This window comes from Mercurialis annua, linkage group LG6, assembly GCF_937616625.2.
Source record: "Mercurialis annua linkage group LG6, ddMerAnnu1.2, whole genome shotgun sequence".
NCBI lineage: Eukaryota > Viridiplantae > Streptophyta > Magnoliopsida > Malpighiales > Euphorbiaceae > Mercurialis > Mercurialis annua.
In genome coordinates, this window is record NC_065575.1 from 38,157,416 (window position 1) to 38,175,381 (window position 17,966).

The following is a 17,966-nucleotide window of genomic DNA, read 5'->3' on the forward strand; positions in this document are numbered from 1 at the left end:
AAAAATTTATGTTGATAACCAAGATATTTGTAATTGGTTCAAAGCTTAGTTATCAATCATTTAATAAAAAAGAAAAAGAAAAAAACATTGCCATCAAGAATAGTGTTGTTATAGCACAAGATGCCCAATAATTGTAGGTTTTTGTAAACTGCATATGTGGTGGTCTTAATCAAGCAAATTTATCAAGTTAAAAGGCATCATTCCTCCGGCAGAGTCGGGTGAATTAATTGAAATGCTTTACTTATTTGATATAATGACTTCAAAAGTTTAAATGTTTATTTTTATATAAATGTTAATTAAATTTTTTTTATCTGTTGAAATTTAATATTATTAATTATAACTAAATCTCATTAAATAAAATAATCATATTCATATGTCAGTCATTTAGTATTCATCGATTAATATAAAAATTAAATAACATGAAAATAAAAACATTTATAGGCTGCCAAATTGCCAATTATAAGCAAATTCTATTTTATTTAAAAAATCAAATTGATATTATAAATTACGCTTGATAATTTTTTTAAAAAAAAACTAACTAATAAAATAAAATTAGTCTGGAGTTTTTTAATGATTAGCAATTTTTCTAATGTCATTGTTCTTCTGTATTTTGCTGCTATGGGAAGTAAGACCTACTCCACCAATCATATGTCCTAACAGGGGCGGAGCCAAGATTGCGTTTCAAAGGCGACTAAAATTATACATAAATCTATATTTCTCGAATAATATAAAAATTGAGAGGGGCTATCCATATAAAAATCTAATATTAATGGTGTAATTTTTAGTAAAAACAGAAAAATTAAAAGATAGTTTGGTGAAAAATGAAAGTTGGGAGGGGTCCTGATATGTGCCTCCGCCCGTGTCCTAACTATGCTAATTATATTATGGCGACAAAATCTATAAATGAGAAATGTTGTTATAATTGCCATTATACATCTCTTAGACAAACATGTTCATATGAATTATATTGTCCAAACCCTTAAAATACTCTTAATATTTTCATTATCATTGCATGTTATGATCGGAAAAATTGTTTCTAGACAAGTTTGGTAATTAGCTGATGATATTTTATAAGACTAAAAGTGGAGATACTCTATTAAACTTTTATTAAACATATATTTATATTTTGACTTAATCACAAAAATGTCAATTTTTTTAAAACCACCAGATTTAGTCAAACCTTATATGTTCTGTTTTTTTCGGCCATTTTTGAATCGAACCGAATTTATTGCTCACATGTCAGCCATGTCAATTCATGTTAAATATAATCTCACATTGCTTAGAAGAACAAATATAAATGAGATTATAAGTGTAAAGGTTCAACCACATATTGACTAGTTCTAGTTATTAGGTTATAATTGAACCTAAATACTCTCATAAGCATGTAGGTGGATTGTCATATTCTCACCAATTTATAATTAATTATTCCCACCAATATTTCTAATATAGTATTAGAGCGGGTCTGGCCCGAGTTCTTAATTAGTCGGTTGTCCGTCTGGATGTCCAGTCCCAGCGGCCCGGTCCGGTGTTGCCGCTGCATATTAAATCAAAATTTCATTGGGTCTGGCCCAAATTCTTAATTTGTCAGTTGTCCGTCTGGATGTTCATTCCTAGCAGCCCGGTCCGGTGTTGTCGCTGCTTGTTAAATCAAAAATTTCAGTTTTAAGGGTAGTCAATTTCAAGTGACTACTGGCTATCCAATCCCGGATGCACTTGAGGGGAGTTAAAGATAATCCCACGTTGTTTAGAAGAACAAATATAATTGAGTTTATAAGTGTAAAGGTTCAACCACCTATTAACTAGTTCTAGTTATCAAGTTATAGTTGAATCTAAATACTTTCATAAGCATGTGGATAGATTGTCACATTCTCACCAATTTATAATTAATTATTCCCACCAATGTTTCTAATAATTTCAACTCAGCAATTTAACTGACATGGCAATCAAACCACTAACTCAATTTAATCAAATCACACAATAAACCACACAGTAACTCAAATAAAACCAAATCCAATTTATTCAAATCAATAATGGATTAATTATTTAAATTCATACATATTTAATAATTTTATTTTAAATTTTTACTAAATAATTAAAAATCGTAATATTCAAACGGATATCGTAATTTATATCAAAAAATAATTTAAAATTCTATTTAGTTTAATTAAATTTCAATTTATTTCGAAAATAATATTTATTCAAACTTCCGTTGATGCCACAGCCACCGCCCATTCCGGCCGCCATAGCAGTTCGTCTTCTCTAGTCAGTGAGAAGATGAACTGTTCATCTTCTCCAGCCATGGAGAAGACGAACAGGTCTTCTCCATGGCCGGATAAGAGGAGCAGGCCTCGTCTTCTCCAGCCATAGAGAAGACCTGGTTGTCTTCTCCACGGCTGGAGAAGACCGACTAAGCTCGGTCTTCTCCAGCCATGGAGAAGAGGAGCTTATCTTTTTCATGGCTGGAAAAAACGAGCAGATATATAAATACGCTGTTTGAAACTAAACTAAATTTAGGTATATGCCTACAATGAAACCTAATTTTGAGTTTTGATTTTGATTTTGATTTTCATAAGGTTAAACCAAGGGCAAGGTGGTGGAGAATATATGCGTTAGTTGGGAAAATATGGGTTCCATAGCATGTGGGAGTGGTTATAGATGAGATAGATGCACTTAAAATGCGAGCAATAGACAGCTTGTAAGAGGATTGGTGAAAAGATCTCCACGAATTTGCTTCGATTCGTGGGCTCATGTGCCCACTACTAACCATTAATCCATTTATCATCCATAACCCAATCTTATTAGGCTTAATCATAAAATTTGATATGAGTGACTTCTAATATCTAAACATGAAAAAACTCATTATCCATACGAGTCAGGCTCCAAAAGGTGATCAATAGGCATGTAAAATAAATAAAAATCAAAGAGATTCATGTCTTTATATTTTTTAACTAATTGTTTCAGAAAATACATCCCCCTTTGTTAAATCACATTGCATCTCTATATATATAGGAATTATGTTTGAAGAAAAGGTCAATATGGTCCTCAAATTTAGACCTTTAAATCAAATGGTCATTTTTAATTTTTTTAGTTAATTGGATCCTCAAATTTGTGTTTAAGAATCAAATAGATCACTTTAGTCAATTTGATTATCAAATTTGAGTCTTAAGCAAATAAGTCACACGTTTGAGGTGTATAAAATTGAAATTACATGACCTACATAGAGAAGTTTGAGATCTAATAATTGACTTAAAAAGTTAAAAACAACTTATTTGATCTCAAAATATAAATTTGATAATTTAATTGACTAAAAAAACGAATATTTAACCCCCGAAAAATAAATTTAAAGATTAAATTAATTCTTTATTCAATTATGTTTTCCTTAGTGGACGACAGTATTTGAGCAATAAAAGAGGACATTGCCCCTCTTATTCTTTGAAAAATAATTATTTGTTATAATGAATTTTTAATTTCAGTTGTTATATAAATAAATATTACACTTTGCCTCTTTTAATTTTAATAAATTTTAATTTATATGTTATATAAAAATATTACATTTTACTCTCTTTAATTTAAATGTTTGGCTACGTCACTGGTGGACAATCTCCAACTTGAATTTCAATGTCGATGAAGTGCATATGAAATGTCGATATATGTTATACTCGTAGATGAGTTTGGGATTTCGACATTCATAAATGGTCACCCATTGTGTGCAATAGAGGCATTGCCTCTTCTCGCTTATTTTCATATACTAAGTGACTCGTCAATTTATGTATTAAAAAATTTAGATATGTAGATTTATTTTTGAAAAAAATATGTGCAAATTTGTGATTCATATATTTGTATGCAAAAAAAAAATTGTTATAAACAATGTCAATTTCGAAATTATTGTTTCATTATATGTATATTAGTCCTATATTCTAATTATCTTTTCAATGTCTTTTTGTTATAAGTGGCTGCAGTAAATACTTATTTAATAACTAATTAACAAACATAAACATATTCTGTCAAAAAGAACATAAACTTATTTAAATCAATTTTCATTTTTTCATTTAGGTAAAGTTGATTTATTACTTATTTAGATTAAATTTACGACTTTATCCCAATAGTATATTATTATAAATATTTTAATTTTAAAATTTATTAATAAAAATATATAAAATGTTAAGTGACATGGCAGTATTGTAGTTTTTAAAAAATTTAGGCACCCTTTGCACTGATAGATTCTAAACGAAGAATTTATACAATTCATGGATTTGAACAAAATCCATCGTTTGATTAGAAAAAATTAATAAAATGTACAGATTTATAAATTCTCTTATTTTGTACAATCCATTATTTTTTGGGGTTCTAATTTCCTACTTTTTATGTGGAAAAGTCCAAATCCATCATTTTATTTTAAATGATGGATTGTTATACTATTTATTTTTTCCCGTAATTATCCTTTATAAAAATTTAATATTCTTAAATTATCCTTAACCCTAATTAAACTATTTTTTTACCATATCTTTTTTATCTTTTTGTTAATACGAACATATTGCTTTGCTGCCAATAGTTAGAACATTGTGACACTAACTCATTATATCGTTAAAACTAATCATGCATGTCTTTTTGAATAGTTTTATTTATATCTTTTTGAAGAGTTTTATTTATATATTATAGTGTACAAAATAAAATAAAATGTTATTTTAATTTTTAATATTCTTGATCTTATATCATAAAAAATTATCTTTTGCTATAAAATGGTTAGTGTTTAAATATCTAAATGAGGATAAAAATGGAAAAAGAATATGTTAATTCCATGGATTGTAGCATTAATACAAATAAGAGCGAAAGGAAAATTATGTTAAAAATCCATTAATTCTGTTCTCAATCCAAACGATGGAATTTTAAAATTCATATATTTAAACTCCATTGATTTAGAATCAATTGATTTTATTAAAATCTATGGATTTTAAAAATCCTCAATCTAAACGGTGCCTCAATGTCTTATAAATATCAAATTTCTATGTTTGAGGTTATTTTAACCAAATCTTTTAAAATCATTCTATTTAGTTCGTTTTGGAAGTTTCTGTGTCAATAACAATAGCCAATATTAAAAATAACTAATGGTGAAAAGAATATAAACCTTTACGGCTTGTTTCAATTTAATCTAAATTTTTAATTTTTAATAATAGCCAAATTGTATTTCTTTTGTTACAATAATAGCCAAATTAATGGCCTAACTCGTTATTTTAACTAAAGATATTATTCTATTATTATTACTTTTTATGAATAGTAATATTAAAAACAACAAAAAGTGGGAAAAAAACTCAAAACAATTCAAAAAAAAAATCGCACAAAAAGTAGGCTATTATTGCAACGAAAAAATACAATTTGGCTATTATTATAAAAATTAAAAAATTTGGATTAAATTGTAATAAATCGTAAAATTTTAAAAAAAATTGATTGTTAGGTCTTATTTTCACTATAATAATCTATTTCTTATTTGAATTCAACTTACTAAAGGAATCTTTTTCCTTCTAGGTGCCATAACTGTACCCTAATATTATTTAAAACTAATTATGCATGAATATCATGTCTAATTATTATTAAATAGCAATAGAAGAAAAAAAGGATATATGCATTTTATATGTTGGAATTAAAACAAAAACAAAAGTTACGATTAGTTGAATTGAATCGGTTTCATTATATGGTGATAATATCATTAAGGGCTTAAAATAACATTATATTAATTTTTATCTGGCTAATACAAATGGCAAGATTATCCTTAAGAGTTCCTTAAGTGTGTACTGTGTAGGTTAAAAACCTATTCTATTTGGTAAATTCATAATAAGTAAAGTTGTATAAAAGATGAAGATATTACAAACGAATTTGGCATTTGCAGACTTAAGAAAAACATCAAACCCTAATTTTGTTGAAGATTTTGAGGTCTAGTAAGTGATTCAAGTTCATTTGGTAAGTAATTTCATCAAATTTTGTTTGTTTATTTAGGGTTTAAATATGATATACCATGTTCTATTTTTGAATCCAGAATTGGCAGCTTAGTGCGAGAGATGTATTTTGAGTTTTAGAACTCCAAATTGAGTTTTGTTTATTTCTATTGAAACTTTAAGAGGTTATCTACAACCTTCTAAGTTTAAGTTTTTCCTAATTTTCTATCTAAGATATTCATTTCGATCAGAATATTATATTACTCAGTCTGTCTTGCAGGTTGAACCATGTTTAGGCGAATTGATATAATTTGGTGCACAGACCTTGTGTTAATAAAAGGCCTTTTGATTATAATTCTAGACTCATAGTGCTACCATTGGGCCAAATAGTTTGCTCCAATTGTTTGTATATCGAGCTCAATACAATTTTAGTACAACGCATGTGTTCAACCTTAATAGGTAGAATTGCTACTTTGTTAATTATCATGCATTTTTATATAGAACTAATCCTAAAGGGTTGTGTAATGGGTAGTTAGTGTATTAGGTAAGTATTATAGGAAGTATATGTTAAGTTAATGCTTAATTATAATTTATGTTAACATGATTTAGGTGCAGATAAGGAAAAGAAAAGTGCTGGTGTGAATTAGGCACAATGATGAATCGGTAGCATATGTTTTGGAGGCAATTTGGCGAGTAGTTATGCAAGCCCTTAAACTAAAATAAACCTATACTTTTTATATTTGATATTTAAATGTTTAATTAGTTTTAAAATGGTTTTATATGGCTGTTTTGAGAATGCACATAAGGTGTTTGACAAAATGTCACTTTAAACGTATCAAATATCGCTTTTACAATGTTGTCTATATTAAAGGAATTTTTGATTTGATTCATTATAAATGTTTAATATTGTAAAATCTTTTAGGCTCTTGATATACTGATTGAATGATTACGAGGTATTTTATGCCTTTTGGCAAGTTTGTTAGTCATTTATTTAAGTAAATGGCTTGTAAACGTGTTTGATTTTACAAGTATTTTGAGAACGTTTTTGTTGCCAAATGGTAATTGAGTTGTGATCAAATGATTTAAAATTTATATTTGTGATATGCTTACTCTGTAATAAAATACCTGTTGAGTTTGTGATATGCACCTGATTATATACTGAGATTGATATACGCATATGGGAGATATTATTTGTGTGTCTATGCGCATATTTTGACACAGGACGCTAGATTGATGGTTAGTGAAAGGAGAAAGGCCTTGTCCTGTTAATAGATAGGAATGGTTAGCCATCAAGTGTGTTTAAAAAGGTTTGACTAGGGTATAAGCCAGTGTTGTGTTTCTGGTTACAGACCTAGAGTTTGATGGATAATTACAGAGATAAATATCACGATGTTTATTTGATGTTAAATATTATCCTAAGATGATGTGTTATTATTGCTGAATATGTCTTTTATATATTTTCATGATTCTTGTGGATATGTTTAAAGGTTTATGAAAGCTTAACGTTGTGATATTTGAAATTGTATTTTAAACTAAAAGGAATATGTTTTATGCTTGATATATGTATTCATTGAGTTTTTACTCACTACTTTTTAAGACAATGATTTCCTTTCAGTTGGCAGGGCTTATCGTAGCAAAGAGTGACTAGTGTAAGAATGAGACATTCTTATATGTGAGAATTATAAGGTTGGCCAATCTCTACTAGAGTGTCGTTTGTATTTCTTATCATGTATTTTATATACCTGATGTTTGTATATCAATTGCTCTTTATTTATATATGTAAGAAATTTTAAAATGTATCCATAGTATGTATATTCTTTTAATGTTTAAAATATAAACATGATGTTTAATATATTCTTTTCAATTACTGATAATTTGTTATATAAAAAGGTATTATAAACATGATGTTCAATGTTTTATCATGTAAAGGTTTCATCTATAGTATCGAAATTACTTTAACATAATACCAATAAGGATTTAAATTATGTTTATTTTTATAATATATTTATGGCGAGGTGTGACAATTTTAGTATCAGAACTTGGGAAATAATTCAGTAGACTATGTTTTTTGCTTTTGTCCGTTTTATATCTATATTTTATGTTTTGATTGTTGGATGCCTTGCGGTAACAGAGATATAGAGGTAAGAATACACAACAACGAAATGTTGGTTAATGAAATGGACAGAGTCTATAGGTAGTGTTAATAGTGATATAAAGTCTAAGGTTAGGCCTCATGTAGTTATTATACTAACATGTTTCCTATATAATGGACAAGGTATGTTTAATTGTTCATTTGCACAACCACAGTGAATACAAAATTGTCTATTAAGATCTAAACTGACTTAATCATCGGAGAGCTAATCGGACAAACACCGTCCAATTAACCATCTATCCTATTTTGCAGGTTTAAGGTCGTCAAGCCACAATATATCAATTGGCGCTTTCTGTGGGAAAGCTTACAAAATTTCATTGGAAGGAACTTTCTAACAAACCAACATATTCATTGATAAATATGAATTCTGACGGAACTGAATCCAAAAACAAACAACCTTTGGAGTTTGGATCCAATATTCATGGACATCACTCCGTTCGCTGCAATACCGTCCGGAGGAAGGAGCACCATCCTCACCGGAACTACTTCAGAAGGATATGGATAAAATCTCCTACATTAGATGCATGAGCACCAAACTCAATAAATAAGGGGTGCAAACTCCATCACCTTTTAATCGGTGGATGGGATGAGGGAAGCAACTCTCTACCCACCTTTTATCTCATTTTTAATTTCACTTTGACGTTGCAATTTTATAAATTGCACCCAAATTTACACCTTTGAACTTCAATTTCACCCTTAAAATTAAATTGGACTATTTTCATAAAAAAAACCTCTTACAAAGCATTTATTTGAACTCTTTTATATCTAAAAAAATTAAAAATGAATTATTTATTTGAGTTTTTTTCGAATGGAAAAGAGACCGATTTAATATTTGAGGGTGAAATTGATGTCTGAAGGTGTGGATTTGGGTACAAATTGATGAAATTGCAACAAGATGGTGAATTTTAAAAGGGCTAAAAGGTGAGTGACTTCTAGGTTAATATGTCTTTTTTTAAAACAAAGTTATTCAATTTTTATTTTGAGCAAATTACATTAAAGCTCTCACATTTATCATAATTCATATTTTAGTCTCTCTTATTTAAAAATCAAACAATTTGGTTCCTCACTTTTGATTTTGTCAACAGTTTAGCCTCTCCGTCTATTTTTGGTGATAGTCAACCGAATTAAAAGATTTTGGGATGAATTAATTTCAAATTTGAGGGACGAAATTATAGACAAAAATAAAAGTGGGAGCAAATTGTCTTTTTAGAGTTATTATTTTTTTATTTAGTTCTTTGACTCGGTTGACTAACACCAAAAATGGACAGAATCTTTAAATCGTTGACAAAAACAAAAATGAGGGACCAAATCGTTTGATTTTTAAACAAAAGAGAGTACAATGTGAATTGTCAGTTAACTGCTGTTTAATTTTCAATTTAACTGGTTGAACTGGCTGTCTATTCCTATTTTTTAATAACAGGTACTATAATCGGATAACTGCTGTTTAATTTTCGATTTAACCGGTTGAACTGGTCGTCTAGTCATGTTTTTTAGACTTAATCTATACTATATATAAAAGCACGAATGGTGAGGGAGGACAGACAAATTTACTGAATAATCCTTTTCGGTTTACTACTAAATAAAGGTTTTATAGTCATTAACTAATTAGTTATTTAATTAATCACTATTGTAATTAAAGTTCTAATTAGAATATGTAGCTAAATTATCTCCAATTTAGTTTTTAGTATGTAAAAAATAACTAAATTGTCTTCAAATTAGTAGAAATACCTATCTTTTAGTTTGATGGAACTACAAAATTAAAATACTGTATTTGATCAATATATTATATTTAAATTTCTATCTTATTATTTTTAAAGATATTATTAATAAAATTAAATTAATTATGTAATTATAGTTATTATGGGGACAGACAAATTTACTGAATGATCCTTTTCAGTTTACTACTAAATAAAAAATTTATAGTCATTAACTAATTAGTTATTTAATTAATCACTATTGTAATTAAAGTTCTAATTAGAATAGGTAGTTAAATTAGCTCCAATTTAGTTTTTGGTAAAAAATAACTAAATTGTCTCCAAATTAGTAGGAATACCTATCTTTTAGTTTGATTGAACTACAAAATTAAAATACTGTATTTAGTCAATATAATATTATTTAAAAATTTCTATCTTATTATTTTATAAAAATATTATTAATAAAATTAAATTAATTGTTTGATTATGGTTATTATAAAATCAAAATAAGAATAAATTCAGTATGGAAAAAAATTTAGTAACCGAATATATTATATTTACTTTTACAAATTATTTTAGCTAATTTAATATTAATTATAAATAAAAAATTAATATAATTATAAAAAGTTTACTAATATATCCATTGACGAATTATGTTATGAGCCACGTGCATAGCACGCAATGCGAAACTAGTTATTTAAAAAAACCCTCACCTTTAATTTTTTTGTTCGTTTATAACCTGACCTAGAAAAAATGGTACATATACCTTTGACGTTGTATTTATCTTTCACCTCTACCCTCGAAGTATTAAATTGACCTTTTTTATTTGAAAAGGAGTTTCAAATAATCCTTCAATTTTAGTATATATTCTAATTACACATCAATGTTATTAATTATACAAAAACACCTTCTTCTTTAAAAAATTCAATTAATAATAATGATTTAATTTATATTAATTATCAGTAAATTTTTAAAAATTAAAAACCGTAAAAAAATTTACATAAAACAAATAAAATATTTTTAATTCCAACTTACCACCGTAAAACAAATTTTAAAATCTGCTACCAAATTTAATAAATTTTTTATTTTTATTTTTGAGCTTTCCTTCCGTGGAAGGAGGAACATCGAGCTCGTTTCCTCCATGGTCGCTCCTTCCTCCATGGAAGGAAGGAGCTCGTTGCTCCTGAGCAGCGACCTGCTTTTCCTCCGCGGGAGGAGCTTGAAAATCGCAAAAAAAATTAAAAAATAATATTAGCGGTTTTTTGCTTCGGAGTATGTTTATAAGTTGTAATTAATAACAAATATTTTATTTATTTTAGTTTATTTAAATTAAAAATTAATTAATTTTATGACTTATTTGAACGTTTTTAAAGATAAAGTATTTGTTTGTAGTTTTTTTAATAGAAAAAAGTATGAAATAACCCTCATATTTAATTGTTTTCAATAAATTATATATTTTTTGAAATTTGAGATAAAGGTGAAATATAAAAATAACTTCAAAAGTATATGTACCATTTTTTTGTAGATCATGGTATAAACGAAAAAAAATTAAAAATAAGAATTTCTTTAAGTAATTAAGCCTGTTTTTTAATAACAGGTACAAACATAATTAGGTGGCCATTCTCACGTGGAAACAAGAATGAGAGATGTTATTAGGCAAGAAATCCAACACTAAACCAACTCTGATGGAAGTGTTTGGGACATAATTACTTTAAAACATTTAAATAAGCTGATTGTCATGAGGCCTGCCGGTGAAACTAAGAAGCACGACACAGTTTATTCTAGAATTTCATATTCTACTTTGTTATGACTAAGTCGCCGGCCGGTACGATTATTATAATTTTATAAAATTAAATTTGGATTTTCGGTTTCTTTCACTTTAAAATATTACAATTTATTTTGTATCTTAATTTTGGTGTTTAACTGTAAAAAAGAATTAAGACAAAAAAATAAAGCCAAACAAGTTCAAATGAGTTGTTAGAAAAATTAAATATGTTTATGAAACAGCAAACATGTAGCAATGATAACCAAATAATTTGCTTCAATATGCATTTTGTGAAAGGGGATTTTTTTTGTGTGGTCCATGAGCGTCTAAGAAGGCGATTCATAAGTTAGATCCATGTGATTATTAAGCATTAATATATCTTATTAAATAATTACAATAATTATTTTAATATTAAAAAGGTACTTTTTCATTTCTTTTTTAAGTATTATTTAATATGCTTTCGTTGGCTTACACGTGGCAACTGAAAATGGTGGATCCGAGTGAGCCTGGGTTTGACCCATCAGTCATAAATGATTCTCTAAATCATGGAAAAATTATTGCACGCAACCGTTGCGCCATGTCATTCGTGCAACAAACCAATGATGCGTTAGCCATGTGAAAAAAATCATAATAAAAAAATTAAGTAATAAATAAAAGATTCTCTATCGCAAATTCCTATTGGCTTGTTGTAAATATGACATGGCACAACCAATGCATGGGATTGGCTGGTGGACTCAAAATTGAATTCGACCCTTCTTAGAAGGAAAAACATATAATAAGGTCCCTGAACTCTTAATGTTTCTATAATCAAGTCATCCAATTGTCTTCTATTCAACTGGATTCTAAATTTTCAATTCCCGAACTATCAAGAAACATTTAAACATGGATTTCGCGGAAGCTAATATTAGGAGCATGTACTATAATCGTCAAGAAAAACGCACGAAAATCCGGTAGACACAACATTCATTACTGTATTTTTTTAAGGGTTAATGTCAAAAAAAAAATCACGAACTTTACATGTTTTTTCATTTTAATCATATAGTTTAAATTTTCTCATTTTCATACACGAACTACCACTTTTTCTCAAATTTATGCACGGTGCTAAGGTGGCACTCATTCATTGGTGTAAAATGACCTCCACCTCAGCGAATTACACCAATGGAGCCATGACACCTCAACACCGTGCATGAATTTGAGAAAAAGTGGTAGTTCGTGCATGAAAATGAGAAAATTTAAACTACGTGATTAAAATGAGAAAACGTGTAAAGTTGGTGAATTTTTATGACATTAACCCTTTTATTGAATCCTTTAACTTTAATTTGTTAGAATTATATCGTCAACCTTGTATTTCAATAATACTCAACCATCTAATAAGATGAAAATAAAAAAAACCATTAAATTAATTACATACGAACCATTGAACTAATCCTTCATCAAATTTTATATATGTATTTTTGAGAAGAGTAGGGTTTGGGAGCCATTCGCGTTGACTTAAGACCTGATTAGATTTTGAAAAATGGAGTCTTCACCTAGTTAGGCTAGGAAATGTCTTTTTTACCAACTAGATAACCTCACATGCTTATAGAGGAGATCATCGTGCATTAGACTAAAAGACCGGGTTCGATGGACACTACCAAAACTCTTGTACTTGACTTATCGATCACATTTCATTTACAGGGCAATATCTGGTATATCTTATCTTAATCATACATACATTCCACATGATAATGTACTGAAAAATAAACAAGTCTGGAAAGATGAAAAGCATGTGAGATGCGCATATCATTTGATCTGGACGGCATGTGAGGTATGTAGCAAATACTCAGAAATTAGCATCTCATCATGGTTTTTTTTATCATGTAGCAGATAGAGGTGCATCTTAGTCATTTTGCATGCACAAAGTTTAAACTAGATGTATATGTGAGATTGATTTCAATTACGCCATCTTGTATATGTGCGGTTGGTATTTAGATTCAGTCAGAATACGAAAGTTCTTCGTCTGGTCGATACGAGTTCACTAGTTTTAACCGGACTCGATTCCAAGTTCAAACAAACCCAAAATCACTTCTAAAAGTTACTGGTCTCTAGTGGGCTTGGGCTTTAGGGCCCGGATGATGCGGCAACAAATAAAAATGGCTTTGACCCGGATAAAAATTGGATCAGGCCCATTACAATACATAATAATCCGATAACTAAATATAAAATTGTGGGCTCAAATGAGCCCAAAAACACAAAAACAGTGCTACGACTACGAATCAGAGATTTGAAGGTGTCTGGAGCTGAAGAATGACAACGCAAGAGGAACTGGAACCACCGTCAAGGGAAGTGGCGGCATTGCAACTTTAAAGTGATGGTGGAGCCACAATAAGGTGATGGTGGCACCATCAAAATCTGGTCTGTGACAGTTCGCCGTTTGATTCGGTTTTCAGTCAAATAAACGTGCAAAAAACAGCAAAACGCATAAGAAAACCTACTGGAATGTATTGGAATTGACCTATGTTTATTAAAACTGGTTAAAAATACCCTAAGCACATGTTTCTACATTAATTGTATCGAAATCATGGTAAAAAAGAAGAACATGGCAATTATTGCAGTTTATAAAAAAAACATGTGATTCTAGTGACGATTTTTAACAAAAACGTATAGAATTGACATATATGCATGAAGTGATAAAATGAGATTTGATTCTCAGAATTACCGTTCTAATTCCTTGGCTTGTTTTTTCCAGTCCAGATGAAGAATCTAGCTTAGGCTCGATCAGCATCAATGCGTTCTTAAGTAGATTGAAGCGTAGAAGCTTGGTTTTTTTGAATGATGTGTGTGTGTTGGTGGTGCTGATAAGTTCGACTATGCTTAGAAAAATTAGGGTTTATGTTTTGTTTATTATGTCTGTGTTAATTATATGTGCCACAATAGGTCAATTGATTAAGGGGTGTATTTATAGTGGTTAATGGTGATTACGGTTTATTAGGTGTTAGAGTTAGGTTGGGAGTGTGAGGGTGAGTGAAGTGATTAAGTTAAAAGTCTAAATTAGATATTTATAACAATTAAGTTCATATTAATTAAAGAATGTCGTGAAAATATGGCTAAAAGGCTATTTTGGTGTTTGAAAGTGTCAAAAGGGCTTATAGGGCCATAAGGATTTGGGTATGGTCAATTTAATCCATAAAACTTGCAAATTGGTCATAAACTTCTAAGACATAGCAATTAGTCCAATTTCTCAGATTTTTATTATGACTGATTTGGATTTTATGGGCTATTTGCGGGTAATTATGCTTCAATCCCTCAAATTCGTCATTGTGCACTAGGTTATCCCGCTTGAATTCAAACATGCAAACCGCAAGCTCGTCACCCGGACGAGTTTCTCTGAAAATCATTATTGGACGTTTCAGTCCCTTATCACTTTTTACTCATCTGGAAAATTGGTGTCTACAATATTTCATAAGATTTTTCCAAAACTGATTTTTTAAGGTAAAATATTTTTATTTAAATTATAGTCTTTTTGTTAGAATTTTATGACCGTAAAAATATGCATTTGAAATCAATTTAGATTAAATAATTTATTAGATAAGTCGAGTTAAGTAAATTGTATATTGTTGGCTAAAGGCCCTTAACCCAAGCCCTACTTTTGATGATAACTAAAACCCATTAACATATTTATTTAGTGTTGCAAGGCACATATTCTAGAAGGCTTTCAATTGTTCTATCTTGGAGGAAAAATAAAATTGTTGGAGGGTATTTTTGGAATCACCTTGAAAAGAATGCCAGTTCAGCAAATCAGTGTACCTCCTACAGCCTAGCAGTCACAAACAAACAAGATCGTCAGAGTACTATTGTCAGCTAGCAAACAGAATGTTTCCAGCCTGATCTGCCAGCTCAGCATTCAAGAGGCTCCTTCATTTGTCATTTTGCACACCTTACATTTGTGGATAAGAATCAAGGCAAATGACTCAGCCCTATTCTAGAAGATTCCTGGAACCTATATATACCTCTCAATCCACCACTTTTCAAGTGTGAAATTTCAAGAGAAAGAAAGAATTATTCAACCACCATTGTGCTTCATTCTTTTGGTATTCAATCTCAGAGAAACTAGGATTAGTTTTGAGTGAGTGTTTTCACCAACAAATCATCTGTAATCACTTATGAGAAATAGACTAACTTCTGGATAGATTTAGGTTTGTTTTTCAAAGGGTATTAGTTTAGGTGAAGCTATCAAATCGGAGCGTAAGTTACAAACTAGCTTTTGGGTAGAACTAGGGTTGTATTCTTATTGGCTTTATCTCTAGCCCGCAATAGAGATTGAAGAGTGAAATACTTAGGGATGGGGATCCCTAAGGAGTGGATGTAGGCAGGGTTGCCGAACCACTATAAAAATTGGGTGTCTCGGTTTTATGCTTTCATTTATGTTTAAATTAGCTTCAGTATAAAACTGATTTCGAAAAGAGTTTTTCTAAAAGATTTTTTAAAGCATCTCTCAAACTAATCTGCTTTCATTTTAACTTAAGATTTGTCTATTGTATTAATAAGTTTGCAAATCATTCATATATTAGCTTCTTTTTACTTATTTGGATTTTTAGCTGAGTAAATAGCTTGTTAGTTAATCCAACTTATCTGTCAAATCCTCAATATTTGAACAGCTTGTCTTCGCTTGAAATTATCAAACTAAGCTTACTCTATAGCTTTTCAATTAATATCTTTGAAGCTATCAAATCTCTCATATTTGATTAAATTAGCCTGACTAAAACTCTGTCTGCTTAAGTTAACTCAGCAGCTTATCATATTTTAGCAGAAAAGTTTTAAAGTCTCAATTCACCCCCCCCCCCTTCTTGAGCTACTGCTGGACCCAACATATATTTTTACAATTATTTTGTTATTATAGTGATATAATGTTCATTAAATTTATTTTATAAATAAAAATACAAAAATTAAAATTAAATAGGTCAATTAAGCATATATAAAGTTGAAGAATGTATTTTTTTTATAAAATTCAAATAATCTTCATTAAGATGAAATTAAAACAGTTACAGACGTAAAAAATTTGAATAAGTTAGAAAACCACTCTCGATGACTTGATAAAAGACAAGCACTACACTCTAAACAATGCACAGCTAGATTCATAAATCGCTTTACATAAATAAAAGATGACTTAGAGAATTGTTTCGCTCAAAGTCAATCAACATCTCATCATTGCTTCCCCCTACTTTTCGGATGTCTAAAATCGTCTCAAGGGAATCCGATTCTATATTATTTCACCCTTTAAGCCCACTGAGAGCGTCTCGAATCCCTATAATTTATGTTGTCCTCTGATCAAATTTTCCCACAATACGTCCCTGTTGAGCTCGAACAATACGCCCATCACCGTTCCTGTCACGACTCGCAATCTCGAACCGAGACCGGCGCTAAAGAATGAGAATGGCAGCTCCGAAACCCGTAAAAAACCTGAAAACACTCTAAATTTTTTGCTTTTCGAATTAGAAACATTCATTCGTAAAACATTTGACCCCATTATATAAACATCATAGTTAAAACGCATAAATATTTATACATAATCACAAAACATTACACTATTGCAGACATTCAGAATATAAAATCTCCTTTTCATGTCTAGTACAAAATGACTCCTAAGCAAATAAATTTTCGGAAGCTTTCATCGAATTAATCTGGCTTTTTCCGAAAAATTGAATGGATAACGGGTTCAGTATAAAACTGAGTGAGTTCATAATATTACTAATAAATATTATATAAAGTGGGAAAACACTTTGAAATTACTTTATGTAAATTTGAAGTCTTTGAACACGAGTTAAAAACCTTTTTCTATTAAACTCACTACTTAAAACTTTTTCTTATACTTAATTTATACAAAATATTTCGTAACAGAACTCACTTTTACAAAACTTACTTAAATTTTTATAATCCATAAATACTAAAATCATAAAAATACCAATATCTAAATCATCTAGTAATCTTTCTCTCATGCTTGTTCTAGAGTCGTGGTATCGAGAATTAAACATCTCCATATACACCAACGACTAATGGTTGTGGTCCCGAGAGCTAAGCATCATCGCGCTAACCATCAACCATAACGCAATTTGTATGAGTCCCGAGAGTAAAGCATCACCGTGTTGACTCATTAGTGGTCCCTAGAGCAAAGCATCACCACGCTAACCACCATTTATGAATTTTGTGAATCCCGAGAGCTAAGAAACACCGCGTAGATTCACTAGATATGGTCCCGAGAGCTAAACATCACTGTGCTGACTCATATCTAAATGCCTAACATCGATAGTAAAAACAACCGGTGTAACTGAAACACATGGGACCTATAGCACCGTTAATCGGTCCCTCCTAACTGTGTTCATTCAATCGCTCTCACATTAATCATATCAAAACAACATGGTTATTAATGAGGCAATACATTATTATTA